The 27,627-nt window shown below is 36.5% G+C and overlaps 1 long non-coding RNA gene across 1 annotated transcript; it reads right to left on the reverse strand.

The window, feature by feature from the left end:
• Positions 1-5,632: 5,632 nt before the first annotated feature.
• LOC104849203 lies at positions 5,633-27,385 on the reverse strand. The gene is made up of 6 exons (XR_776670.2): positions 27,365-27,385; positions 15,840-15,911; positions 14,802-14,856; positions 12,246-12,311; positions 6,251-6,373; positions 5,633-5,728 (listed from the first exon to the last, which is right to left on the reverse strand). It is a non-coding gene; the product is annotated as an uncharacterized LOC104849203 (long non-coding RNA).
• Positions 27,386-27,627: the final 242 nt, after the last annotated feature.

Below are 27,627 nucleotides of genomic sequence, written 5' to 3' on the forward strand. Positions count from 1 at the left end.
ACGATGGAAAGATATGCAAAAAAAAAGAGCTAAGTACAAAGCCTGCTTCTTGAGACTTCCACTGTCTGTAGGTAGCCCTGTTCCATTCACCAATGTGACACTGACCTTACCCAGTGTGAATTTTTCAAAGTATCCCCCACTCTAGTCCTTATCACTTGCAAAATCTACCATGTATTCTGCTAGCCTCTATCAAACCCTTCCCACACAGCTCTGTGCTTGGTGTTCATCTTGCCTATCTCGGAAGGACAGAGATAGATGAGTCAAATATTCCAGAACCTTAACCTATGTTGTGAAAGGAGTGTGGGTGTTTGCAGAAGCATGTTTTGCTCACTTCTCCAGGCTGAGAATCTTTTAGGGATGACACACAATTTGTCCACTTAGCCCCAGGTCTCTGCTGATTAAAAAGGGCACTTCCCCTAGGACTCTGTGTCAATGCAGAGGAGATAAATTACAAGGGAATTAAGTCCATGGCAGAAAGTAGCTGTCAGTAGACCCTCTTGGCTGTGTAGATTCCTGAAAGTGAACAGGAAGAATTAAATGATTTCTGGCTCAAAGTTTGGGGTCAAGGGTCAGACCCAGAAAAAGAAGCTAGTTTTCTGTGGAGTAAGAGATGAAATGGTGGAATGAGAAATGATACCATGCTGATGTGTGTGCTGTCACATTGCAAACATACTCAATGAAGATCCCCTCAGTGTTCTGGAGTCTGCCAAGGGCAAGATGGAAAGAAAAGCACAATTTCTCAAATGGCCCAAAAAGGAGCTCTATCCAGAACTGTGTTTGTTTCCTTTCTTCTTCCTAATCTTTCTCAGATCCACCAGCACCAAGGTTCTGAGAATGTCAGAGATCTTTTATGAAGCCCTAAACTCCCTCAATGTACATACTTTTGTGTAATATACATGGCTCCATAAGTGCATGAAAATATAAGCAGAGTAAGTATCAAATTCCAAAATGTAGCTCTCAAAGAAATATGTTAGGCATACACTGCAGGAGGCCACTTGGTTCAAATTCAGGGAGATAGCTCTGCAGAGTGTTCAGGGCAATGTGCACCACTGTCCTTCCTTTATCCAATATTAAATCTGCTCAAATCATGTCCCAAGGGGCCATTCAGTAAGGATTTCTGCTGAGCAGAGAGAGTAATCAGGGCCAAATGCCAAGGGAACTATGTTTCTGAGCAAGAGACACAAAAGAAGAGTCTCTGGTGAAAGCTTAAGTCTAGAAAAGGCTCCTACTCTGATTTATAAATATCAGACAATCATGAGTGCAAAAGTCAAGTTAAATTTTCTCCCCAGATCTTTAACATAACTCATCTCTGAATTCAAGGCCCCATTTGAAACCACACTATGGTATTTGCATACCAAAGAAAGTATGAGGCAGGGCACATACTTGGGGCTACCTGGAAAGAATTTAGCTAAAACTAGAGTTCCATTAGAGCAGCTCCTGTGTAAAATTCATCTTGCACAAACTGTAAACGTAGACTGTGGAGGGAAATATTGAGGGTAGAAGTAGCATTTGGAGAAATTTTCAGGGTCTTGTCTCTCAAAGTACACAAATTTCTGAACTTCAATTTTCTCACCTTTAGAACTAGACTAGTGACAGTTATTCTGTCCATCTTACTAAAATGGTTAACTGTGAGTCTCAAGTACCACAGAGTGAGCAGCTTAAACAAAATCATGTATATCTTACAGTTCTACAGGTTGGAAAGTCCAAGATCAGAATTCCAGCGACTTGGTTTGCTGGTGAGGGAACTTTCTGAATATCAGCTAAAGCTGTCTTCTTGCTACTTCTTCACACAGGGGAGTGAGGAAGGGAAAGGAGCATGGGGAGAACGTTCTTTCTAGGCTAGGGGCATCCACCCCTTTATGATGGGATGAGTGCTTACATAAATCTAAGTATCTTCCAAAGGAACCATCTCCAAATGCAATCATTTTGGAGATTACGAGTTCAACATATGGATTTGAGAGAACAAACATAGAGTCCACCCCAATAATTGCATGGAAGTTTTATTTACATTACAAAATTATCTAAAAGTCTATGACTATATTATTGTATAAATATTGTTATGGTTTATAACAAGATGCCTCCCAAGAGCCTCACATGCTCACAGGCAAGACTTTTGGAAGGTGACTGGCTTATGAAGGCTCACAGCTGACTGAGTGTTAGGAGGTGGGATAAGGTCAGAAAGGACGGATCACCAAGGGCCTGCCCTAGAAGGGTTTACCTCCCTTCCTCAACTCCTGCCTGGACTTGCTGTTTCCTGCCTCCATGCCATGAGCAGCCATTCCTCCGCCGTGCCTTTCTGCCACACTGTCCTGCTTTGCAGTCAGTTGACACCGCACTATGCAAGCACTGAGACTACTGAAACACGAGCCAAAACAAAACGCTCTCCCTTTGAGTTCTGGGTGCTTTAACAATAAGAAAGTGACTAAGACAGTTGTGAGTGTGTAGACTCTACCTATATAGATATAGATAGATGCATAGATATAGTTTGTGTGTGCATACATAATCACAATTCGCTGTTTATTTGTTTTTTGTTGTTTTTGTGGCTGTTGTTGCTATTATTGTTGTTTCCTTTAGGAATCGAGTTGTACAGAAACTTAGAAATATATTCTGTAACTCCTGTTCTCACCCCTGCTTTTCATAAGAAAAAAAAAATAAGCCTGTGTACAAATTTGCAATAAAGAGATAATATTAATGTCTACTTGATCAGAGTTGTAATGAAGTTCAAATCAGATAATGTGTTACATGGGTACATTAGTTTACATTATCACAGAGTGAGCACTTGATAAATATGGTTAGTGTAAATGCTACTGGATGCTAAATGCTTCTGTCATGCTTTGCTATTATTAGTATTATTCTTAATCATAGAGTTGGAATATGCACCCAAATCTCCTGACATCTGGTATTCTTCACAAAGAGAAAGTGCGCTTGTCTAGCGAGGCCAACTAGGAATAACAACTTCTTATTTTAATGATAAAAGGTGTTAGTTTTTTTCCAGGTGTCTTTGTTGCATCTAAACAGTAAAGTTAAATTCCAAGGAAAACTAGTTTCTGGAAATACCCATCAGAAAGCCAGCTAGCAGCCAGGCATAGTGGCGCATGCCTGTAATCCCAGCACTCGGGAGGCTGAGGCAGGAGGATCACTGTGAGTTCGAGACCAGCCTGGCCTACATAGTGAGTTCCAAATCAGTATCAACTACATAGTGAGACCCTGTCTCAAAAAAAAAAAAGAAAGAAAGAAAGAAAGAAAGAAAGAAAGAAAGAAAGAAAGCCAGCTAGGAAACTAGGGTCCAGGTCACAATGCTCAGTACGGTTTAGCTGAGCCTTTTTGTTAACAAACACATATATTCCCAAAAGCTAAAAGGAATATAAAGTTTAGTTTGAAACTATAGGTTGGTGATGGCAAACTTTTTATAGATAAGTACCCCAAATACAACAAAAACCTACTTATTTATTGCAATTTACCTTTTTTATTGCAGGTAAATTTATTGCAGATAAACATGAATACTAAAGTTTTAGTTTAGGAAAAAAAAAACTCATACATTAACATCTTTTGTCTTAAAAGAAAAATAAATAACACATGCACCATAGAATCGCCACCACTGCCGTAGGTGAAACTTCTCTGTCAAAATTCAGCACAGAATCTACTCTTTTTAAAAACATTTTACTACTACATATTTGTAATAGATAATAACTGCTTTCATCCTGAGGAGTTGGTACATGTTCACAATGCATCTTACATCTTGTTAAATCTCTTTCCTCTCCCACCTCCAACTGCATCTCTCAGTCCTCTTCCCTTTTGCAAAAGTTCTATCTCCCTGTTTCTTATTATCTATCTTTAATTTTGCTCTTTAATTTATTTATATTTTGGGTTTCTCTTAAAAGAGAAATCATGGGGTATTCAAGCTCAAGTGTCTGATTTACTTCACCTAACATTAGGGTCAGAAGGTGAATGCATCTTTCCTACAAATGACTAAAGTTTATCCTTCTCTAGGGCAGAGTCTATGAACAGATGAATGGATAAAGAAACCCTGGTATTTATACACAAATGATCTACTCTTCTGTAGGTATTGTGGACATGAAATGGGGCTTTTTGCAAATGGTATTTACTTTCTTTCTGTACTGTCTCCTTCGGGTTTTGAATTGCTACTTCACATTTGTAAATCAACAACAAATAGAAGCATGAGTGCTCATCAGAACTGGCAGTGTCACTACTCGGTACTTAAGCCCCAGTTCTCTGCCAGAGGGAAGGTGGATTTTTTTTTTCCATATCCAAGCTCTTGGCTTAAGTAGAAAAAAGTTAATGGATTAACCCTGATGGATGACTGATGTTCTCAGCACTCATGGGCTCCAAGCCAGAAATCAGTCCTATGTACAGACAGCAGCCACGTCTGAGGATGTGGGACAGGCTGATAACAGCACCGGAAACCCATCAGAGACACCCACCCCCTTACCTCTGGGCCTCATCAAAATTACCTGCCAAAGAGATTCTACTCCAGACCAGCACCTTGTCAGCCTGCTTTGTAATAGAAAACAGCTGCTCTATTGGGAGGCAGGGGTGGGAAGAGTGAAAAAACTAGAGGGAAAGCACCATTCATAACTTTTCTGGTTGTGCAGAACTGAAAGTTGCACTCAGAGGGCAAGTATGAATGAGAAATTCTAAGGGCCCTGTGGGAAAGACATTATCTTCCTTTAAGAGGAGTGATAAGAAATCAAAGCTACTGAATTTAAATCACAGATGACTGTGGATCTTTAATAACGGCTTCAGTGTAGAATCTGAAATCTGATTAAGCAGTATGCTAGGGATGGCATGGGCAATGGTGTATGCAATTTTGACCAGGCAAATTGGATATGGGGAGTGGAAGGAGCCTGCATTGCTCCCTCTTTATTTTCATTACTGTTCTCTAGTGCTTAGAACAGTGCCCATCGTGCGGCATGGGCTTAGTAAATATCTTTTGAGTAATGATTAATGAAATTCATAACCTAAATCTTCTACAGCAAGACAGAACAGATTTTTAAGTTTACAGATACAGGTTTCATGCAACATTCTGTCACTTAACTAGCTCCACTCTCTCAGGGAAGCTGAATAGAAGGACTGATGATGAATAAAGGGACCATGCACTGTGTGGTCATCTGATCACACAATAATGACATAAACATATCAGCCTACTTGAATGACTTTATGATTCAATAGGAAAATATAGAAATAACGCTCCCCATATGGATGTTGTTATGTGGATAATTGTTCCCCCAGATTTCTATCAAAGTACTTGTGAAATGGTGAAAACCCCCAAGGGATGGGCTCTAGTGGAAGGTCTGCAGGCCACTGGGGGCTGGTGCTTGAAGGAAACAAAAGGACCCTGCTTCCTTCTAGGAGATGAGCAGCTTTATTCCGCAATGGACTTCCACCATGCAGTGCTGCCTCACCACAGGCTCTGAGCAATAGGGGCAACGTATCGTGACCTGCAACTTCTAAAATTGTGAACCAGAATAAACCTTTCTCTTTACAAGTTCATTATCTCAGGTATTTGTTATAGTCAGAGGAAGCTGGCTAACTAACTGAGAAATGCTTATAATGAACTACTCCTTTGCTGTTAGTAGGCAGTGAGAGTCCAGTTCTCAGTTTTAGAGTCCTGCCAGTCATCCACACATGGGAAACAGGCCACCATGCTGGGTAAACAGAAGTGCTCTCGTGGGCTGCAGAGCCAGGTAAATCCAGGGACCACGATTACCTGAAAAAGCAGAAACTGGTTAGAAGTTTGCCATCAACATTACCATTTCTTGCATTTCTAGGAAGGTAACTTAGTTTTCAAATTAGATACACTTTTGAGTAAATAATCTCCCTGTACCAATACATAAATACATACACATGTGCATGCAAGTATATGTACACAAATGGGAAAAAACAGAGTTGATTCTAGAATAAGAAAAGAATTTAAGATCATCTAAATCAATATCCTTAAAATTAAAGTGTATGTCTTATACTTTTAACATAAACCAGAAGTTCCATATGAGGAAGAATTATTTAAAAAGGAAGAGGTCTTAGAAATTAAGAAAGATGGTTGCTATGTATGAGAGAGAGAGATTACAACTAGAGAGAGAGAGAGAGAGAGAGATTACAACTTCAAATGACCGGTCTAAATAGGGTATTTAATTCCAGAAATTGTTTGGCTATCAACAGGATTCCAAAGAAAGGACGCATAGCTCAGGGGTAGGAGTCTGGGATTCTGGCCTTCTATGCTGTTCCAAATTACCTTCTATATGTCCTTCAGTGCTTCCAAGTCCCCACCTTCGATTTGATGTGACTTCATCAATGAGACCATGACAACTTTTCTGGTGGAGTCTCTGGCTTGACAGGGCCATGAGTGAGGAAATTACTAAGGAAATGATACAGCATTGAGAGACTCACCACAGGCTTAGTGAAAACCCACCTTCTGAAATGAGAAAGGTGACTTAGAAATGAATCAGCCCTTCTTCCCATAAGGCTTTATATTTGTGAAGGACAAGAGAGGACTATCATTGCCTTTATTAAAGATTTCTCTGATGCTCTGTTGGTATAATAACACATTCAATTCTTTTTTCCCTCTGAAAACATCATAATCTGTCTTAAGTGGTTTGAAAAACTTCCTCTAGGTGGCTCTGATTCACAACACCTCAACCTACCCAGAACCGGACCCACTGAAAGTGGTCAAATGGTCCATCAAGCTGTGGACATAAAGATTCCCAAGTTGCACATCACAGACCTTTAAGGAAGAGTAAGTTTGGAAGTAGTCCCAGATGAGAATGTGTATCAAAATTAGTTTCATTTGCAAAGAAACAATTTTTCCTCTGCCAATATCACTTGAATGTTTGTGTGTTTATTATGGTTGCCTGGGTTTTTATAAGCAAGAGCAGCAGCTAACATTTTAGTTATGTTTTAATTTAAAAGTCCTGTCATGTGCCTTTTATCCTTATCATCTCCAGACTGCCTCTATTTGACAATTTCAATAGGAGTAATAGCATAAATTCTCAGTCCTTTTTAAGGATTCATTTAGTTATGTAAGGTATCTAAAATAATAGGAAGTTCTTAATATGTGAAAGTTCATTCAAGATCTAACTTTTTTAGTCTTATGACCACATTGTTTGGTCAATATTGTACAAACTATATTGCATGGTTATGCTAAATGCCATGTTTACAACACATTTCCAATAGTCTGGGAAGCATTCTATATGTTTCTTGGCATGATTCCTGGGTTTGGTTAAAAGAAATTCATACTTCATCTAGTCTCTTTATTACCCTGTTTGAACTTGTCCATTGCCTTTCCTTGAAATGAATCTGACTGCCAGGAAACAATCAATTGTGAAATATGTCTTGATATTGCATTTACTTTCAAGATACTCAATTTTCCTCCAGGATCTGATGTTGCTCTTTGATCAGGTCAATGTAATGCCAAACTGAGTCACTGGCTCCTCCCTTCTTCCAGAGAAAACAGAATGGCAATTCCAAGGCAGCTTTCTCTCTGTTGATTTCTTAGCTTCCAATTTCATTTCTATCATAAATAGCATCAATTATCTGATGTGCAAATGAGAAGGCATTCAGTTCACCATTTAGTTCCATTGATATAGTAAAACAATTGAAGGTGTGTGTGTGTGTGTGTGTGTGTGTGTACATACACTTCAGTGCCTGAATTTTCATCTGAGCTAGGAAGAGGGCCATCTGTTTCTAGATGATAAACAAGATTAAGAGCACAGTTTCTATATTGTGTTTCATGGGGGCCTTCTCAAGCTGCATGTAGCAGATAATAATTAATGAACTATGGAGAATTCAATAGTGTCCATGGGGTACAAGATAACAGTTAACTCTGATTTGTATAGAATCAGGTAATTAAGATTGTAAATTTATAGAAAAATTAGAAATCGAAATTTCTTTTTTATATGTTACATAGGGTATGTGAATAAATAAAGAAGAGATGAATGGCATGATTTTATGTTTATAATATCCTCAAAGAAAATCAAATGATTTATGGCTTCGTTTCCACCATACTTATATTTCAGCATCAGAAGAACCTACCCTTGATCTCTTCATTTCAATTTCCATGTCTCTGCCTAAACTCTGTGTCTCTCCTATCAAACCAATCAAGCCCTGAAAATGTTCTTATGAAGAGAATAACAGGTGATAGATGCTTCATTATAATACAGAAAATTAAACTCATTGACAGAAATTTTGGTGTTTTGTTGATATGACAGGAAAAAGATTTCACTAAAACTTTTCTATACATTTATTTCTTTGTATAGTTTCTACCAGAACTTTAATGAAATAACAATAAAAAACCCAAAGATCTAATCCATGATACTATAGACACTATGATATGACACATACATTTGCTTTCCTAGGTCACTTATATCAAGACAAAGGGCAAAAGAAATAATAATATCCATATCAAAACTCCCTTCCATGGTAATGCCAGTATCCGTTTATAATATCAAGTACAAGGATCCCTAAGAATAGATTTAAAATATTTTACATCATCAATTAAGATGTCACAGAAATACACTTGCTGTATATGCATTGATGTAAATTTCACTTGAAGCACACCAACATTTAGTTTCTCAATAACCTAAAATCCTACATTGAAAAACTAAATCTGGTAACACAAATATGTATTTTAACTCACATGGGCAAACAACTGTATCATTTAAAAATGAAACTTGATATGACCACAATAACTATAGTATTTTAGCAAATGGGCTTTTCTATGAGTGGTTTGGGTTCAGCAGAAGTTGGGAAGATTACAGCATACTATATTACATTTCTTTATATTTCATTAAATTTAAGAACAAAAAATACTAGCAATACCATTGTTTCTTATGTTAGCATTCAAAATCCATATGTAATAAATGCCAGGAACTCTGTTATTTAATATTTATAATGTGAAGGTTAGCTTGCATTTCTGTCATGTAAAAATATTTGAGCAACCCTATGGACTAAGTAGATCATGTCTGTTTTAATTAAAGATGAGCAATGTAATGTTTGGAGAGTTTCGAAAAGTGTAACCATATTTTCAAACAGGTAAAATAATATAATCAGAAAAGGTGTTGGCAATTAAGCCCAGTTTTGTAGATCTTCATAGGCTATGCTATTGTGTACATCTCTGCTAGTCTCAGGCAAACAAGTGTCTCAAAGGAGAGAGGAGGGGAAAACAAAAAGAAAAGAGACACTATTATATAAGCTATGTACACAGAACTCCACTTTTAAGAAATCATACATAAAAGGGCTGTATTCTGAGGAAAAAGATGTATCCTTTGAAGTAGAAAAGTTTCTCCCCATAGTTACCTCTCCCCTTCCCATCACTCTAGTATCTTGGGTAATGCATGCTGAACCCCACCTCTGAGTGGCGGTCAGCGAGATAAGACACAGTCAAATGGTGACTCCTAAGGAGCCTATGTGGCAGCTTACTGAGGGTTTTATACACTACAGCTTTCCTGAAGAATTTGATTATTTTAGCCATGTTGAAATGTATAAAAATAGATTAAGATCAGATTTTCTTAAAACGGTCTTTATTTCCTTTTTTAAAATTCAGGTAAAAGAATAAAACAGATTAGAACGTGTATGTAGAATAATGCCATGGATATAGCCAAAACATCAAAATGTCCCCAGCCTATGTCTCACTTGAGAATGACTTCATTTCACAATTTTATCACTTAGATATTTCAAACGAAAACATTCCCGAGACATCGATACTTATTTCAACAAAATATCACTAGCACATGGGCTCCATAAGTTGTTCCAGTAAATTTTATTTTAAGCCTCAATGCCACAAAATAAGAAATTGTAAAGAAAAATTACCTTTTCAAACAGGTCAATTTTCCAGGATGTGTTTTTAAAATCACAGGAAGTGTCCTTTATTACATTTCACCTTACAAAGGTGTTCAGCTGAAGATCAGGTGGAGAATGACGCAAGCACCAAACCATTATTGCAAAGGGAAGGCGAGGGAGAGCTCTCCCAGCTGAAGCAGAGTGGAAACTGTTCAGACTCAGGTTTTTTCTGATAATGACTCCACAGCTTCCTTTTATGAGACCTATGATCATCGTTTACTCAGGAGATCAGCTTTTAAGGATGTGTGGGAGATGAAATTGATAAGATACATAAAATCTCTAGCACATAGATCACTGGGATCCATAAATTAAATTTACTAATATTATCAACTCCATGGATTAAAAAGCACGCTAATGAGACATACAAATTAGAGGGCAGTACATCAAAGTTTAGCTGCTCCATGCAAGATTTGAGCATGCCACTCAGGAGGCAGCCCCTGCAGACAGACATATTGCCCAGAGAAACCAACAATCACAATTTTCAGGAAATGGATACCACCCAGGCCAATTTGTACCCTGGGAGGTACAAATTTCTCCACAAATAGAGAAATTGCTGTTGAAGTCTAGCTCATTTATATCACGCTGGATTGTAGAATGGAAATATATGTCCCCATACATAAGAGCGCCTATTCTCCATGCACAATGCCAAAATTCAAATCATGGCTGTATCTTGCTCACAGCAAGATATATAATTTGCAGAGCCCAGCTCAAAATGAAAATGCAGAGTTTCCCATTCAATAATCAAGGGGAAATGCCACAGAAAATCATATTTAATTATCTCTTTCTCTCTCCCTCTCTCATATTTTTTTCCACTTTTAATGTAATTTTAAGGAAAGAAAAATTGGAATTTTACATTACTTACACAAGAGTTACCATTCATTTTTAAATTCTGCAATACCAGTGTGAATTCAAATCTAAAATCCCTTGACTTGTGTGCAGAATCACTGTTTCAGTCTGTTTACTATTGTTTTAACAGAACATCACAGACTGCAATTTATCAAGAAAAGTATTCATTTCTTGCTTGTGGAGGCTGGGCACGCCAAGAGCATGGTGACAGCGCCTGGTGGGGTGTCACAGGTGTTTTTTCATGGTAGAAAAGGCGAAGGGCTAGACAAGCATACATGGAAACTTAACTTTTACAACCAACCCACTGCCTTTATGCTGCCTGAATACATTTATGTGGACAGAGCTTTCATGATCTAAATGCCTTTCACTAGGGTCTACCTCGCAACACTAGCACACTGGAGATTACGGTTCTACTACATGATCTTCTGGAGGACTCTCAAGCCACAGCAATCACTGAAATTACATAATTTATATTCCTAGGCACTTATGTACATGCATATTATGTTCTTACCATAATAGTGGAAAACCAGCTCAATTATTTCTGTTTCACTTCCCAAGATGTGTATGTTCTACCCACATTCTACACCTCTGGTTCACTGGTGAGTGAGGACGGAAGGGAAAGGCCTAAGGCTTTTCCTGTCCTTCCCTTTCCTTCTCTGCCATAAATACAATTGTGTGAAATCGGCTAATCCAGGGGAGAACCATGAGGAGTATGGGCTATGATTGAGTGCCTACACATTCTGGTTTCTTAGAACCTCACTACCTTTTTTCCCTAGGTTCAATGAAACTCCTGTTTTTGATAGAATGTGTGGGGCTACCAGTGTCCACACTTAGACATAGATGCTTTTCGTTTACCTTGTCCTTGTGGGTTTTTCTCAACTCTCGTGGGTCGTGGGTCCATCATGTATCCATAGGATATTATTAATACTGCATGTGTATTGAGAAGCAGGGAATAGACATAGACATTACCCATACTTTCTCTGCTTACACAGGTTCTCTTGTCCCATTGGGCAGTAACTGCAAATAGTCATAGTTCAAAGATGAAACTATTAAGAATTTTATGACAGCAATGGCAGAGCATTAATTCAAATAAGAGACCTCTCTGTGAATGGAGCCGTATGCATTTGTACCCATGAAAGCTAGCCTTGCATTTGCCAGCTGTGAAACCTCAGGCATATTATTAAACCTGCCCATGTCTCAGGTCCTTCCTTCATCAATTAGGAAAATGCTACCATATATTTCATACATTTTTTGGTGGAAGACAAACTTATTCATGAGTAAAGTGCTTAAATTTTTGTTTAGCATGTGGTACAATTCAGTGAAGCAACTACTGTATTTATTACTGTTATTATTATTATTATTATTATTATTATTATTATTATTTCAATATCTTTAAGGTTCTTTTGGAGAGCAGTGTTTGAAACATGGCCTTAGAATGAAAGCTTTGAACTTTATTTATCTATACCATCTTTGTTCTTGAATTGTCACAAGGATTATGGATTACACATATTATAATTCGATTTATGTACATTGATATAATTTCTTACCAGGTAATATCTTGTTGTGGGGGTCTGTCCTGTAGATGGTAGGGTATTTTGTAGCAATTCTGGCTTCTAATCAGAAAATGATAATAGTAACCCTTGTCAAATTAGGACAACCAAAAATATCTTCAGACATTGCCAAATACCCCTCTCTAATCCTATCCTCCCAATGAGAATCACTGCTGTATGTTTATAGAGTACAAATCTCTTCAAGAACATTTAAGGCTATCTTGCCCAACAAGCATGAGAGCAAATAACACTCACATGAGTGTGTCATGCTAACTCAGGGCCCTGAGATTCTAATAGGCAAGGCCAAACATTGTTGTCCTTAGATCCACTACAGTCATGGAGCAGTCCACTTTATCCTTTTTCTTACTAAGAAGGGAAAATAAAGCTGTTTTCACAAAGGAAAGAAAAAATGGAAAGTTTCATTGAAGTCTGGGAACTGTCAAATCTCGGATAAGCAGGTCCAGGGAGACAGAAGTGGATTATCTCTGTTCCCAGGCTGGAGAGACCTAGGAGGTATTACTGTCCAGACGATGCTCTGGACCAGCTCCCTCCCCCGCTGCAGTCGCCCTTGGTGTGCCTCTGCTTAGACAAAGCCCTTATGGAAAGTAACATGAGCACTATGCTGGCTCCAGTGCATTTGATTTATCAGGACTACTGGCATTTACAAAAGCAAGTGGTCTGTTTGGATGAGATGTTTCCCAGGCAAAAGGCAAAAGAAAAAAAAATCTGGCTTGATTTTCTCTGTTCTTAGAACTTCTGAATGTCATTGGTTCTTCTCAGCAGAGCAAAAACAATGGGAATTCCTTCTGCTGGAGGTTCTAAGCGACCTAGCCATGCCTCAACTCCAAGTCTCATCCCCTGCTCAAGCGCCTTTATTTCCTTACAGGAGGAATGTTGAACTCACACCCTGCACTGTTTTGACTTTGCTTGCTTTCTAACCTTCCTCTCCAACTCTCCTCATGCCTCCATCTCCTCCCCCTCCCCCAACTTCCAGGTCCAACCCCCATCTGTTTTCTGTTAGGAGTTCATTTTCAGAGCGCAAGCTGGTGGAATTCAGAGTTCAGACCCCCTCAAGTGATGAGAGTCCTGGGGCTGCTGAAGGTCCCTTCACGCAGGCCTGCCACCTCCCCCTCCTTCCCTGTATGCCCCATTCGCCCTTGTGCAATATTATGCTGGAGCCCACATCTGTTTCCAATTCCATGTTCATTTGAACTGCTCTGGGAAAACGGACGCTCTCTCTCACTAAAGGCTGGGGTCTTAAAGCAACAGCATGAACACAAACAACTTTATTTGACCAAGAAAAGTGCATGTGTGTGTGTGTGTGTGTGTGTGTGTGTGTGTGTGTGTGTACAAACTGGAGATCTTACTGGGGATATCTTTACCCATGCTGTTTCCTGGATGAGGTAATATATAATCATGGGCCTTAAATTCCTTCATTTTTATTTCTAAATGGTCATCTCCTGCTTAATTTCCAATCTGGGAATTTTGCCTGAATTCCACAATCTGAATTACTAGAGTGGATGTTCCCAGACTCTGTCTTATTCTTTGGTTTATTGTCTGATTACAACTGTAGGCTTCTTTCTCATTCAAATAATAACCTAGGGATTGTTTTTGTCTGTCAATTTAGTCCCAAAATAAAAGATGAGTAGTAGCTGACATGTGTATTTTAGCTTAGTGGAGTAGTAAGCATGTTCATTATTTAGGTAGAACACATGATGACCTTCTATAGAAAAGTGATGCTTTGACCTCAGCCAAATATCTGGTTTCTTGAGAAAAATGTACTTGAAAGTAATTGTGAAGCCATTATCTCTGGCTTATAGATCACTGCTACATTGTGAGGAGAATTAGTTAAAAAACTCTTCAAAGTCCAGAAGATCCTAGAAAAATTGTATTTTTCCTAAAAAAAAAGAAAAAGTAAAAAGAAAAGAAACTCTAGTGAAAGGAATTCACCATAATAAAGAGCATTTGTTCTTCAGGAACTTCGGAACCAAAAGTTGTTTGCCAGTAGTGGCAATATAAATGCTTTGATTTCATCATTTTTCTAGAAACAACTTGGATATGTGTACCTGTGAGAATTTGACTGACACCAGTGTCATAAGCACAGGAGACAAGAGACCGAAGTGACAAGGGCTAAACTGACCATAGAGATTACCCATTCACTCATTCAGCGAGTATTAACTTCAATTTAATATTTCTATCTTATATATGATTTATAAATAATGTAATATTCATCTATTATGTACCAAATATAACGTTACAAAATATGCTACCCTGGCATATAATATATTCAACAAATATTGAGACAGTTATATTTGTTAGTAACCTCAATACACACAAAACATGTAGTATATGGATATTATGTGGATAATAGAAATAATATGAATGCATAAAGAATTGATCTAGAATTCTATTCTACAATACATAAAAAACTATATATCTGTATAGGCAATACAGCCTAGTAGTTTATAGAATTTGGGCTCTGGTATCTTGCATTCTAAGTCAAGTCTTGTTAAAATTCACTTAGTCATTGTATGACTCTGGTAGGTTACTTACCCTATGTGGGTCATGATTTCCTCATGTGTGAACAGGCATAATGATTTTTAGGTACCTGAAAGGAGCCTTGAGTTATTTTAATAAGCTGATCCTCAAGAAAATGCTTTCAAAAACACAGACATGTGGTTAGAGTTTGACAAAGGTTCACTATTATGTGTTCTATCCATCTGGATAATGGTGGAGTTGTGATCCAGTGAGGGAGACAGGAAGAAAAAATGGGGGTCAAGAAGGTGAAACAAGTTGTCAAGAAGCAGGTGCCCCTTGTGGAGGAAGGAGCTGAGTGAGAGGCCTTCATTCTGTCCTCGCTCCGTTAGGAGAGAGTTCAAGAAAGGATTCCCATTTACTAAGAATTAGAGCTACTACTAATTTGACAAGTACCACAGCTATTATTAATGCTCTATATTTTTATGTGTATTCACATTAAACCTAGAATATTACAGCCTTTTCCTCACCCAAAGGTTTAATGTGTTTTGAAAGAAGTGGAATTTTCTTCACATTTAAAATATTATCTAGTAGATACACTACTTTCACATAAGGCTGCTGTAAAGAAGAATTTTAGGTAGCATCAACTCTGACAGTGATAAGTTAATTTTGTCAGTATCTAATTTGAACTCTAAGTAGTAGTTAAGAAGACCCTCTACCACCTTAATCCTGCCTTTGGTTGGAATTTGGATTGGATTAAGGGAAGCCTCTCTCTCCAAAAGGAAGCTTCTAGGTAGAGTTTCTATAAATACTGCTATTCCATCTTTAATCCACTCATTCCCCTAACTCTGATATCATTTCTCATGTAGTTTTACCTATTAGCATCAATCCTCATTTTAGACCCAGCTAACTTTAAACTGCAACATATCAGGAGATAAAGGATACAAAGTTTTTCAGATCAGGATAAAATATTTGTTAAATCTCATGACTTGATATGGCTTCAGGTATTTTATTCCAAATTCATACATATCCAAGACTGGATAAAAAAGAATCTAGTCCTTCATGATAGAGTGTATCAAACTTTAAAACCCCATAGATCTTTAGAAAATCTCTTACCTAAAGACAAAATGAACTTGCAGAAATAGTAGTTCCTTCTTGATGCCTTCAAAGGAAAAGCTTCAATGTAATCTTTTTTAACAAAAGAGAAGGCAAAGTTTAAAAAAGACAACTCTAAGATTAATGAAAGGGGAAAATCAAGGGAAGACAAGACTACCATAACTCTGCCCAATAAAGGAGGAAAATAATTTCTTGAGAAGATATACATACTCAGACCCACAGTTATCATCTGTGGTAGGACTGACAAAGAGGAGTGGGTGGGATAAAGCTTTTTCTGAGCAATAATACAATGTGTAGGCTCGGGAAAAGAGACCAGAGTTCAAATATGAGAACTACCACCTTCTAGCTCTGTGACCTTGGTTAATTTGCCTAATACAATTGCACTTCTGTTTCCCTGTCCAGTCTGTGAAACCCTGGATGGCTTCCCATACTGATGGCCAGTTGTGCTCCTGAACGTGCACCATGTGCAGCACATGCCAGTCCTCACAGGGAATTGAGATGTCACGGTAGAAAGAGCAGGACCCTGGAACAGGGTGGGTGGAGTCTCAGACATGCTGCATATTCGCTCCCCTTTGCCTTGGGCTTGGTTACCTCATTTTAAAAAGGAGTTGGTTGAGCCAGGCATGGTGGCACATGCCTTTAATCCCAGCACTTGGGAGGCTGAGACAGGAGGATCACTGTGAGCTCCAGGCCAGCCTGGGCTGCAGAGTGAATAGGGAGTTCCAGGTCAGTCTCAACTACATGGTGAGACCCTGTCTCAAAAAAACAAAGCAAAAACAAAAAGCAAAAAACAAACAAACAAAAAAAAAGGAGTTGGTTGATAGCACTCACCATGCGTTCTTATCATTAAAGACTAAATCAGATTGCAGTCTTTGTCTCATAGTGTATGTTTAGGAGAAATGGGCAGTTTCTCATTCCTATGGAGCAGAACAGAGAAGTTCCGATATCAAGTGAACTACTACTTCCCAGGCTCTGCCCTCAGCTAATTCTCTGGACAATCAGAAAATTCTCAGACGCTCCAGGAACAGAAAACCTCAGGTCAGGTGGAAAGGTAGGAAGGCTTTATGGAGAGGATTCTTTCAGATGACAAAACACTTCACCAGTGGATGGTAAATACAGAAATACCCTGTTTTCCAAAAATATTTCTGGGCCTTGAGGACCCAGGGAATGCTGCCCAGCAGTCCACTTTAACAGTTTACAGCAGATGAGTGGCTGCCATGGACAGAGGAGCAGGAGAAATGTGTTTGCCTTCCAAGGAATACTTATAAAATAATTGCTGAAGGGGTCCTGTAGGGTTACTCTGAGTGTATAAACTGTTTATTTCTGAAAGACTGATTGGAAAGATGCCGTGAAGAGCTAATGCACTTGGGTTCAGTGTTTATTCCTTCTGAGAGGCTGAACCCAGGGTTCATGGCTGTGCAGTCATTCTCTTTCTGGAATAGATATGATTTGCCACTCCACTGCCAAGGACACAAAGCCATATCATCTCATCCTCTTTCCTCCCTCGCAAACCTAGGGGGTACACGCAGAAACCATCATCCTTGCAGTGCATTCCTGGAAAGAATCAGTAATAGTACTCCTGTGCCAGGCCAGCATCCCAAATGCTCCTTTGGATGAACTATCACTAATTGGTTGGGAGAGGCAGCTACTGCTTTTAATCAACTTTGCTTACACTGAACTTGTCCCCCGAATCAAAACTTAATGAGATTTGTTTTTGTCAAAAAATGCACTATAATAACTAAGAATCATGACCACAAAATCCATTCTTTTCATAGATCCTTCAAAGGGCTCTAGGCTGTACTACCACATGTCACCTCTCCCATTCTGAATGCTAAAGGTGCTGGCCTACATAGTCACGGGTATGGAGAGATGTTACTCAGGCACCATCCCCAAGGTTTCCAGTGCTGCATCCTTCATTTCATTCCTGTAACTTTGCCTGATAACATGTAGGATCCAAACAAACTTTGTGATCGGATGGGTAAAACCCTCTCCTGCTTATTACCTCAGCCATCCTCAACTAACATTTTAAAACAATACTCAACACAGTTCTTGAATCTGGGATGTCTCTTGAAGTCTAACTGTTAGAGGCTTGACCCCAGCCAGCAACAACACTGGAAGATACTTAGCGAGAACTTTAGAAAGGAAAACCTGGTGGCACATCTTCCAGAGCTTGAGTGCGTGTACTTCAAAGGAGATAGTGGGACCTCAGCCTGTCTTCCTCCTCTTTCTTTTTTCTTCTTGGACATGAGGAATGTCACCTGCTGCCACCATGACATGCTGTCTTGTCACAGGCCCAAAAGTAAGGGGGGCAGTTGATCATAGACTGAAACTTTCAAAACTCTGTGCCAAAATAAAACTTCTCTTTTCTGTGTTGATTACCTCAGGTAAATGTTAGAGTAACAGGAAGCTTACTTACACAGTTCTGATGCTCAGTTTTGTTATACCACTGCTCCCTTACCAATCCCAGGAATATCTAGTAAAATTCACCTCCTCCCAAGTGATTGCCAGCAGACATGATTCAGATTTGTGTACACACAGACTGAAATAATTCTTAGAAAATATAGAGAAGTAAACATTTATTTCATGAAATAATCTGTAAGGGTAACTGGCACTGTAGAAAGAATGAACATATTTATCATGCCTACAAAAAAGATTTTACACTGTGGAGCAATGAATTCTGCTGTTTATGACCTAAAACTTTGGCAAAGGTTTTTGAAGAAGATAATAGAATAGTCAACATTTTTAAAACACAAAAGAATTCCAAGCCCCTTACACCTCCACTCTTTTGATTCCAAAATATGAATGTTTCCAAAGAACTCTTCTCTGTTTCACATAGTTCCAATATAAAGACCATACCTTATGCTCAGTTGGAGACTAGATGAACAATTCATAGGAGAATAGAGAAACAATGAAAGTAGCATTCTCTTTTTAAGTGAGTACTAATTGATACAGGACTTATAGTCAAGTAGTGACAAATAACCTCCCTTTCTTGCTGAATTTTTTTTTGTCTCTCTAGAGACACTGTGTGTCCCTAATAGAAATGTCAAAACAAGACATTTGTAGCTAAATGGATGCACAGTGAGGCCATACTCTTAAGTGAAATAAATAAGATACATATGTGTAAATACTGAATAGTTTCTCTGATACGGAAAACTAAAAGTGTTCAAAAATGGAAACAATAGGGAAGGATAGAGGGAATGAAGGGAGGGCAGGGGAATGTGAAAAAAATAAGAATCAAGATACATCATGTAAAGGTACAAGATCCCAATGATGAATGCAACTGTATTGTACACCTAAAAAGTACCAATAAACAATGAAAAAAAAAAGAAATGTCAAAGAACTTCATATTTTTCTTCCCTAAGAGATCCATTCTCTTTGAGCACAATGCTCCCTTCTTTGAGTTTCATTAATCAATTAGTGATTAAGGTTGGCATTTTCCCAAGTACAAGTAACTTCCATAGTAAGTAGGAGTAAGAGTCTCTTCTACTGTCTTGTCAGTGAAAAGTTGGGTAGGATAAAGGTGGCAGATGCAGCAAGACCAGCTTCAGGCTAACACATCTTGATGAAATTTCTAGAGTATACAGACACCAAGCTATGTCATCAAACAATTCTCTCTGTTTTACCTTTCACTATTTTCTATCTAGCCAGGAAAGTTGTAGGATAGGAGGCATATTGACCTTACAATATATATTTTTAAAATATCGTATTTGCTTAGAGAACATGCTTTAAAGAAGTGCCTAGGAAGCCTCATCTAGTGGCAAAGGAGCATATGCCTTTAAAAAGAATTGTTTAAATTTTTATTATCAAAAGATATGGTTCACTTTCTCTGAAAAATGACCAGTTTAGAAGGAAATTGAATTTTAAATAAACTGGCATAATTAGAAATACTTTTCATGAAAAGACAACATGTAACTAAGAAATTCTCACTCAAGTCAAATAAAAATAATAAATTGAAAGCTGGGAGAAAATCCTAAGCATAAGAAAATACCTTCTCAAAAGTTCATCATTAGTGAAAGTTCCAGCAGAAGGTAAAAATGAAAATGCCATTCTTTCCACCATGTTCCACCTTGATTGATTGCAGTGTTGGCCACTGTAACCCAATCTGTACCTTTGTCCTTTAGAAGGGAATGGAGTGATGCCCTTCCCCTACTAGTACTTTTGTTATTGAGAGTTGACCATGTCACTTTCTATAATCAATGATTGCATTATATCTGATACTAGAAGATGCTTACATGTACTTCTGTAGTATGATTGTGCTCTGAAGCTGCAGGAGACCTGAGTCTAAGCAGAAATATACAGGGTGAGCCTGATCTATACCTGTTTATTACAGATTCACAAGCAAAGAAATAAATGACATTTGGTGTAAGACACCAAGCTTTTCATTGAGTGAATGAAATCCCAAACCTGGTCATGGTTTCTTGATGTAGAATTTCTTAGCTCCTAGAAAGTTCCAAGTGCTTAAACTCACAAAGAGAGGAAGTGGATTTTTAAAGAAATAAGATCCTTCTTCTCAAAGTCCCTCTCAGTGTGGTCAAGGTGAATATTGGATAAGAGAGATCTTCCCAGAGATGAGAATTGGAGCACATGATTAGTTAATCACCAAGGAACACTCCCTATGAGGGAAAAGCAAGGAAGCCTTGATACATATGCCTAGATTAAAAACAAAACAAGGAAAACTTTATTATTTAAACAAATATTTGATCACATTCTGTGTTAGATACAACTGAAAATAACATATATTAATAGATGTTTGTGAACAACAGGAATCACTATAAAGGACAAATATAAGGTAACATTTAAAGACACTTTATAAAGACAGATTTGAAGAGTGATGAAAATTTTACTCTGTGGAGTAGATAAAGACAGAGTGGTTCAGGGAGAGGAAATAGCATATATGAAGGCCCCGGTCACCTCGGAATAATGGGTAGAAGAAAAATAGACAGTGTGATTCAAAGGCAGAGTAAAGACTATCAAAGAGAAATGAAATGACACCAGAGATAAAGGGAGGAGCAAAAACTGCTGAAAGCAAAATTGTTCCTACAATAAACCGTGTAATCAGAATTCCTTAAAATACAGGGTTAATTTTAAGGATGTAATTCCATGTGATGATATACACATTTCTAATTTATAAACAATTAACATATGCAAAACTAATACAAACCATTCCTAAAGTTAGGAAAGTAGTAGCCATACTATTGTACTGTCAGCTGTATCTCCAGGTTCTGGCAGAATCGTTGGAATTCTGTACAACTGCCTCAATGAATGAGTGAAGAAGTACATCGTGTGGCTTAAGGGTTCAGTCCTGCCAAATTTGACATCCAGGTTAGCAGAAATTTATTTTTTGATAGGCTTTGAATCTTACATTTTTCTTATTCTAAATTTCTTTTGTGTGCTTTCCATGTTACTGAGAATAATTATTCGCTTGCACAAAGTTTAAAGTACCAACTAAGACTATTTTTATTTTCATAGACAAGTACTCAGATTTGAAGGATTCCTTTTTAAAATCTGCAAAACTTTTATGACTCTGCACTACAAAATTCTAAAATTATAATGACCTAATTCTCTTTTGAAGTATGTTCCACAATTGATGTAGTTAGTTAGTGGTTATATTGAAAAAAGCAATTTGTTTTACTATGTCAGTACTACTTACATTTTTTGAGTAGCAGTGAGTAGAGAGATTCCTTATCTCTAACAGGATGAGGACAAAAGACTTAATTATAAAATAAAATCTAGAGTTTCAAACCTTTACAGTGGATAACACCTCTTGGTAAATTCTCAGAACCATCCATTATTCTTTTCTGCTTCATAATATTGGCTCCAAATAGATGGCGCTTCATCAAATCCCTCAGTTCCCATTTCTAACCATCAGAGCAAAATAAAACCACAAAGAAATATACCTCAAGAACTCTGGCCAAAAAGTATTCTTACTCTTTTTTTTTAAGAAAAAGCAAAAAGAATATTCATTTGTGTGAAGTAATAACTAAAACCTTATGAATACAGGAGGCTTAGTATTACAAAAATAAAATAAATTCAAAAATATACAAGATAATGGTAAACAAAATATAAAAACAAACCTTGTAGACTTGCAAAAGAACCAACTAGAAGTTCCAGAAATTAAAACTAACAATTGAGAAGTACTCAATAAATATCTTAAAAAACAGACTATACTAAAAGGAGTATAGAACAAGCAAACTATATGAATATCAATAAGTTAATTACAATAAAACAGTGAAAGACAAAAAGAATGAAAATATGAAAGAAATCACAAAGGAGGCTAAGAAATGGGAAAGCCAAGATATAAAGTAGATATACCCTTTAGGAATTCAAGGAGAAAGTAAGAACAAAAAGAGGAAATAGTCACAAATATAATCCTAGAGAAAAGCTTATAAATAATTAAATATCTGAATATTCAGGTTCTTGAAGTAGAATAAACTCTAGTCCTGAGCAAATAGAAACATTCAAAGATGTATCAAGGTGATCTGAAATTACACAAGGAAAATAAAAGATTACAAAAGCAGCCTAAGAAAAAAGATTGAATTACAAACAACAAATAAACTAGAAAAATATTTCTTCACAATGAAAATATAAAGCAATATTCTATCTACAATTCTACACCTTCCTGTACTATCATTCAAGAGTGTAAAATGAATGCAAATTTTAAAATAACTATATTGAATTGTGCTTGTGTGAATCTCAAGAATAAAATTGAACCCAGAATAAACAATATCCACAAAAATTTAAAAAGCAATGATGATAAAAGAGGAAGGTAAAAATATAAATTTCATAAGAATTAACTGTAAACATTAACAAGGCAATGTAGATATATCAAGATTAAAAAATATGCAGATTCTTCTACTATTTAGAAAATAGAAAATTCTTCTCTAGAAAAAAGAGATTTGAGCTAACTACATTTTTAAGTTCACTAAACATGTTGAAATTTTAAAGATGACTAACCAAATAAATACAGGGACTATTAAAAAGGATAACAATACAAAAGAAAAAAAAGTTAAAAAATGCTAAATAATGTGTTAAATTCAAACACCTTCAATAAAAATAAATTTATTACAACTTCTGCTATGAAACTAAGATACTCAGACAGGCTTTTGGAAAATAAGCTGTAGATTCTTCTAATATGGTTAAAAGGAACTATTATCTAGTTTTTTGTTTTGTTTTGTTTTTTGGTACCAGGGTTTGAACTCGGGTCCTTGCGCCTGATATCAGGCAGGACACCAAACAGCTGAGCTAAATCCCCCGGCTATTGTCTAGTTTTTTAAAATGTAAAGTTGATTCCAGTAATGAATGTAACTGTACTGTCTACCTAGAATGTACCAATAAATTAAATTTTTTAAAAATGTAAAGTTGATCAAAGCACAGAAAAACAAAAATATCTCAAGGCACAATACAGAAAGGAGTCAAAATTCAAAATTATGGGGGGGACAGCAAAATAATTTCAATTTCCTACTTGAGTTTAAGTGTGAGACAATCATAGTCTGAACAGCATATGAGGAGATTTAGGCACCTATCAGAAAATCTACTGGGTTTCCAAACTAATAAATAAGACTGAGTTGTGAACCAAGAGATCCACTATAAAATGGTGAAAATACCGAAAATAAGGAAAACTTCTAATTTTGTATGATCTCTGTCTAAGTGCTGGTGATCGAACTCTGGACCTTGTGCTTGCAAGGCAGCAGTGGAACCACTGAGCTAAATCCCCGGATCCTGGTTTATCTTTTAAATATGCATATTTGGGGCAGACAGCAAGCAATTCAGTCTGTGATGAAATAATTACACTGATAACTGAGTTGAATTGCAAGAAACAAAGCATACTGTCTTCACCCAACAAGTCAATTGCTTGGTAAATAAAAATGTTAAAACTTTTCAAGGAAAAGCCTTCCAAATGCAGAGGCTCCACAATGTAACACTCACACAACTAAGTTATTCAGCATATAAGGAATCAGTAAGATTAGAATCATCCCAAGGATATTACTGAAAGCCATTCTCAAGATGACACAAATGCTTGAATAAGTGGATAAAGATTTAAAGCAGCTACACAAGTATGCACTGTGAGACAAAGGAAAATGTGCCTTTAATGAATTAAAAATACATAAAATCTTGTGATGACTCAAAACTAAATGAAAATTTCAATTAAGAAATATAATATTTCAAATAAGAATTTTAATGAGTGATCTGAGCCAAATAATGAAGATTACAGATGATTGACAAAATAATACAAATTATTCAATGTGAAGAATAAAGAAAAAACTAACAGATTAAAATTTTTAAATTGGTACAATGTGAAAATGCACAACACAATAAGTAACTTTAAGTCTACCCCTTTCAGATCACATCAATAAATAGGAAAATTCAGTAAAGATATCCAACTTTATTTCCACCCTTATCTTGTACATTTTTTTAAAAAATTAATAATACAGAATTCAATAGAAATCCTATTAGAAATAATAAAATGTTTAGAAATAAATTATAATGAGAATACTGCCAACTTTCTTAAAGAGAAACTTATAATCTTATGTCTTTTATGAATTAAGTTAGAAAGTTTTAAATTTAAAAAATCAAAGTAATTTCAAGAAAACAATAGATGAAAGAAAATAATAGAGATAATATATAATAATGAAGTTAGAAAAAGCAGAAAACATTAATACAATAAAATATATAAAATTTGGCATAGAGTTCAATAAAAAATGAAACAAGTAATTTAAGAATGAAAATTTGATGTAACAAAACATAAAATAGTTTCTTAGAAATAAAGAGAATATTAACAACATTACGCAATAAATTTGAAGACACAAAGAGTAATGATGTTATCTAAACATTTTGAAAATTACTCAAAAAGTTAAAGAAAAAAACAAGATATATGTAAAAGCTATTAAATAAAATAAAACAAATACATGTGAATTCCATTTTCGGCCATGAATGAGTGATAAAAACATATTTATCTGGACACCTGAAATAAAAATAAAGGAAACAGACACAATATCTGGAATGATTATTTTAAAGACTCTGGATGTTAGGCAACAAAAGATCATGATCTCAAGAAAGATTTAGGAAAGAAAAGAGGCTTAAGATTTCCCCAATTCTTTTCAGATAGTGAGATTATATCCAGGATATAATTCAAAGAATCACAATCCTGTCAAAGCCTGAAAAATTCCCTCATTTGAAGGCACAAAACTTAAAATTTTTGCCAATCAAGAAAATCTGCCGGGGATTTAGCTCAGCGGTTCGGTGGCCTGCCTTGCAAGCGCAAGGAACTGAGTTCAGTCCCCGGTACCAAAAAGAAAAAAGAAAATCTGTGAAACTTCTTTGTCTGTGAAATGTCAACTTAGTGGAAAAGAAAAGAAATGAAAATCTGTGTTCTGCCAGAACAGAGAGGCAGAAGAAAGAGAGGCACAGTCAAAAAATTCCAGAGATAAGCAGATTATCCTTGAAAATTCAACAGAGTATACATGTTATGGTTTGAAACAAAACATATCCCCTGAAATTCTCAAATATTCAAGGTGGGCCTCCTATCTGAATGTGCCATTAGTAGTTAGAGCCTGATTGGAGGAGACAGGCCACTGGGGAAAGGTGTGCAGAGTGTATCTTTCTCCAGACTTTCCTCCCTTCTCTTTCAATGCTTTCTGGCTGCCATGAAGTGAGTAGCTTTCTTCTGCCATGACTTTGAGCCATGTTTCTTCCTGCAAGTCAACTGACCATGGAAAACCTCTGATACCATGAGCCAAAATAAGGCTGTCCTTGTTTAAGTTATGTTTGTCAGCTATTTTGTCCCAACAAAAGAAAGATTACTAATTCAATGTGTGTGAAGAAAGCACTGTACTTTGAACAGTACTTAGGGCTATAGGAGTTGGTGTACGCAGTATTGTCCGTTCAGATCGTCCCAACCAGAAACACAAGAAAACCTCATAATTTGTAGGGCATTGCTTAGAGGACTCGGGTTTACTTCTATTAGGCCTAGGCTAAATGCTGTGGCCTACATCCCACCTAAGAAGTCTTCAAAACAAGAAACAAAAGGGTTAAACTATTTACAAATATTGTAATTGAGGCCAGGCCAAAACTCAGGAATCTCTGCAGAAAATATCAAGCAGCTGACAATGTAAAAGCTACAATATCAGAATCCAATTGAATACTACCACACAGGAAAAGGAAAACATAAATATGACTGAAATAGAAAAAATAACCAATGGGATATAACCTGGAAAACTGTCATAACCATTAGAATTATTAGACAAGAACAACTGTATTATATATGTTCAAAAAGTTAGCAGGTACCTAATGAAAACAAAAATAAAATCATAGCTCTAGAGATGAAAACTACAATGTTGGAAAATAAAAATATACTGAGTGAGATAAACATAAATTCAATATTAAAATAAGTGACACTGAAGACACAGTAACCAACCCCGAGAATGAAAAACTAATTTAGAAAATGAAAAATTGACATTTGTCTGGAGAACAATGTCAAGTGACCTAGCACATGGATTTAAAATTCTTGAAAGTGAAGAAAAGGAGGTGACAACAATATTTAAAGAAATAATGATTAAAATGTTGCACATTTTGATGAATACTACAAACTCATAAATCTAAGAAGCACAATCAACTTCAAGTACAAGAAACATTTAGAAACCTATACCAATGTTTACTATAATTAAATTCATCAATATCTGTGATAAAGAAAATCATAGAAATAGGCTGTAGAAAAAGAAAAGGAGGCTAAAATAGAAAGAATGACAGCGGTTTCTTGTCTGAAACAATATCAGCAATGAAAACAATGTAGCAACATCTTCTGAATCCTGGAAAGAAAAAACTCTAATCCTCGAATATTGTGTGCAGTGAAAATACCTTTCAAAAATGGCAAGAAAAATTTAAAATACGTATCACCAGCAGACCAGAACCAAAAGATACACTATAGAAAGTCCTGAAGGCACATGAAAAATGATGTCAAATGAATATATAGATATGCCAAAAGAATGAATGCCACTTATATTGATTACTTAGGTAAACATATCAGATAAATCTTATATCTTATTTATATAACTTCAAAAGACATTTGAAGAATAAAAATATAGCATGAAGTTTATATACGTAGGCAAAATGCAAACTGTGGAATACATAGTAGATTACTGGTTCCCTGGGTCTCAACTTGGTATAAAGGTTTGAGAAACCAGATAAATTACAAAATGAGAAAAGAATATTTTTAGAAATTATGGCTACTCTCACTGCCTTAACCGTGGTTATGACCTCATCTGTGTACATATGTATCAAAGCTTATAACATTATACATTTAAAAGTAAAAGTCTATAAGTGAAGCTTTTATGTTAAAGCTTTATAGTAATTTCAATCTATCAAATAATAAACAGTCTCTGTTTTAAAAATTAAATCAGGGAATAGAAAAAGAGAACAATCCCCAAATCATTTAACAAGGCTAATATTACCTTGAAACCAAACTAGAATAGAATATTATAGGAAGGAGGAAAGACAGGTTATCCTAAACTTTTGGGCAGATTGAATACCATGGCTGTGGGTCCTCTGATGGGGCAAAAAATGATTAAAGAGCACTCAACATCACCACCATGCAGTTAGATTTACAATGACCTCACAATCCACTGCTGACTTCAGGGCCAATACAGACTTTGCCTCCCCACTACATGTGTTCCATCTGTTCCACTCCAGGTTTACCAAGCAAGCAACTGTTTAGAGACAATTTAATTGTAATGAGCCCTCGTAGCTAAGTGGTCTTTTATTAGCCCAAATGGAGTCCCATGCATCAGGAGGG

The sequence above is a fragment of the Fukomys damarensis genome, unplaced genomic scaffold, assembly GCF_012274545.1.
Source record: "Fukomys damarensis isolate Sample0158 unplaced genomic scaffold, DMR_v1.0_HiC HiC_scaffold_16, whole genome shotgun sequence".
Taxonomy (NCBI): domain Eukaryota; kingdom Metazoa; phylum Chordata; class Mammalia; order Rodentia; family Bathyergidae; genus Fukomys; species Fukomys damarensis.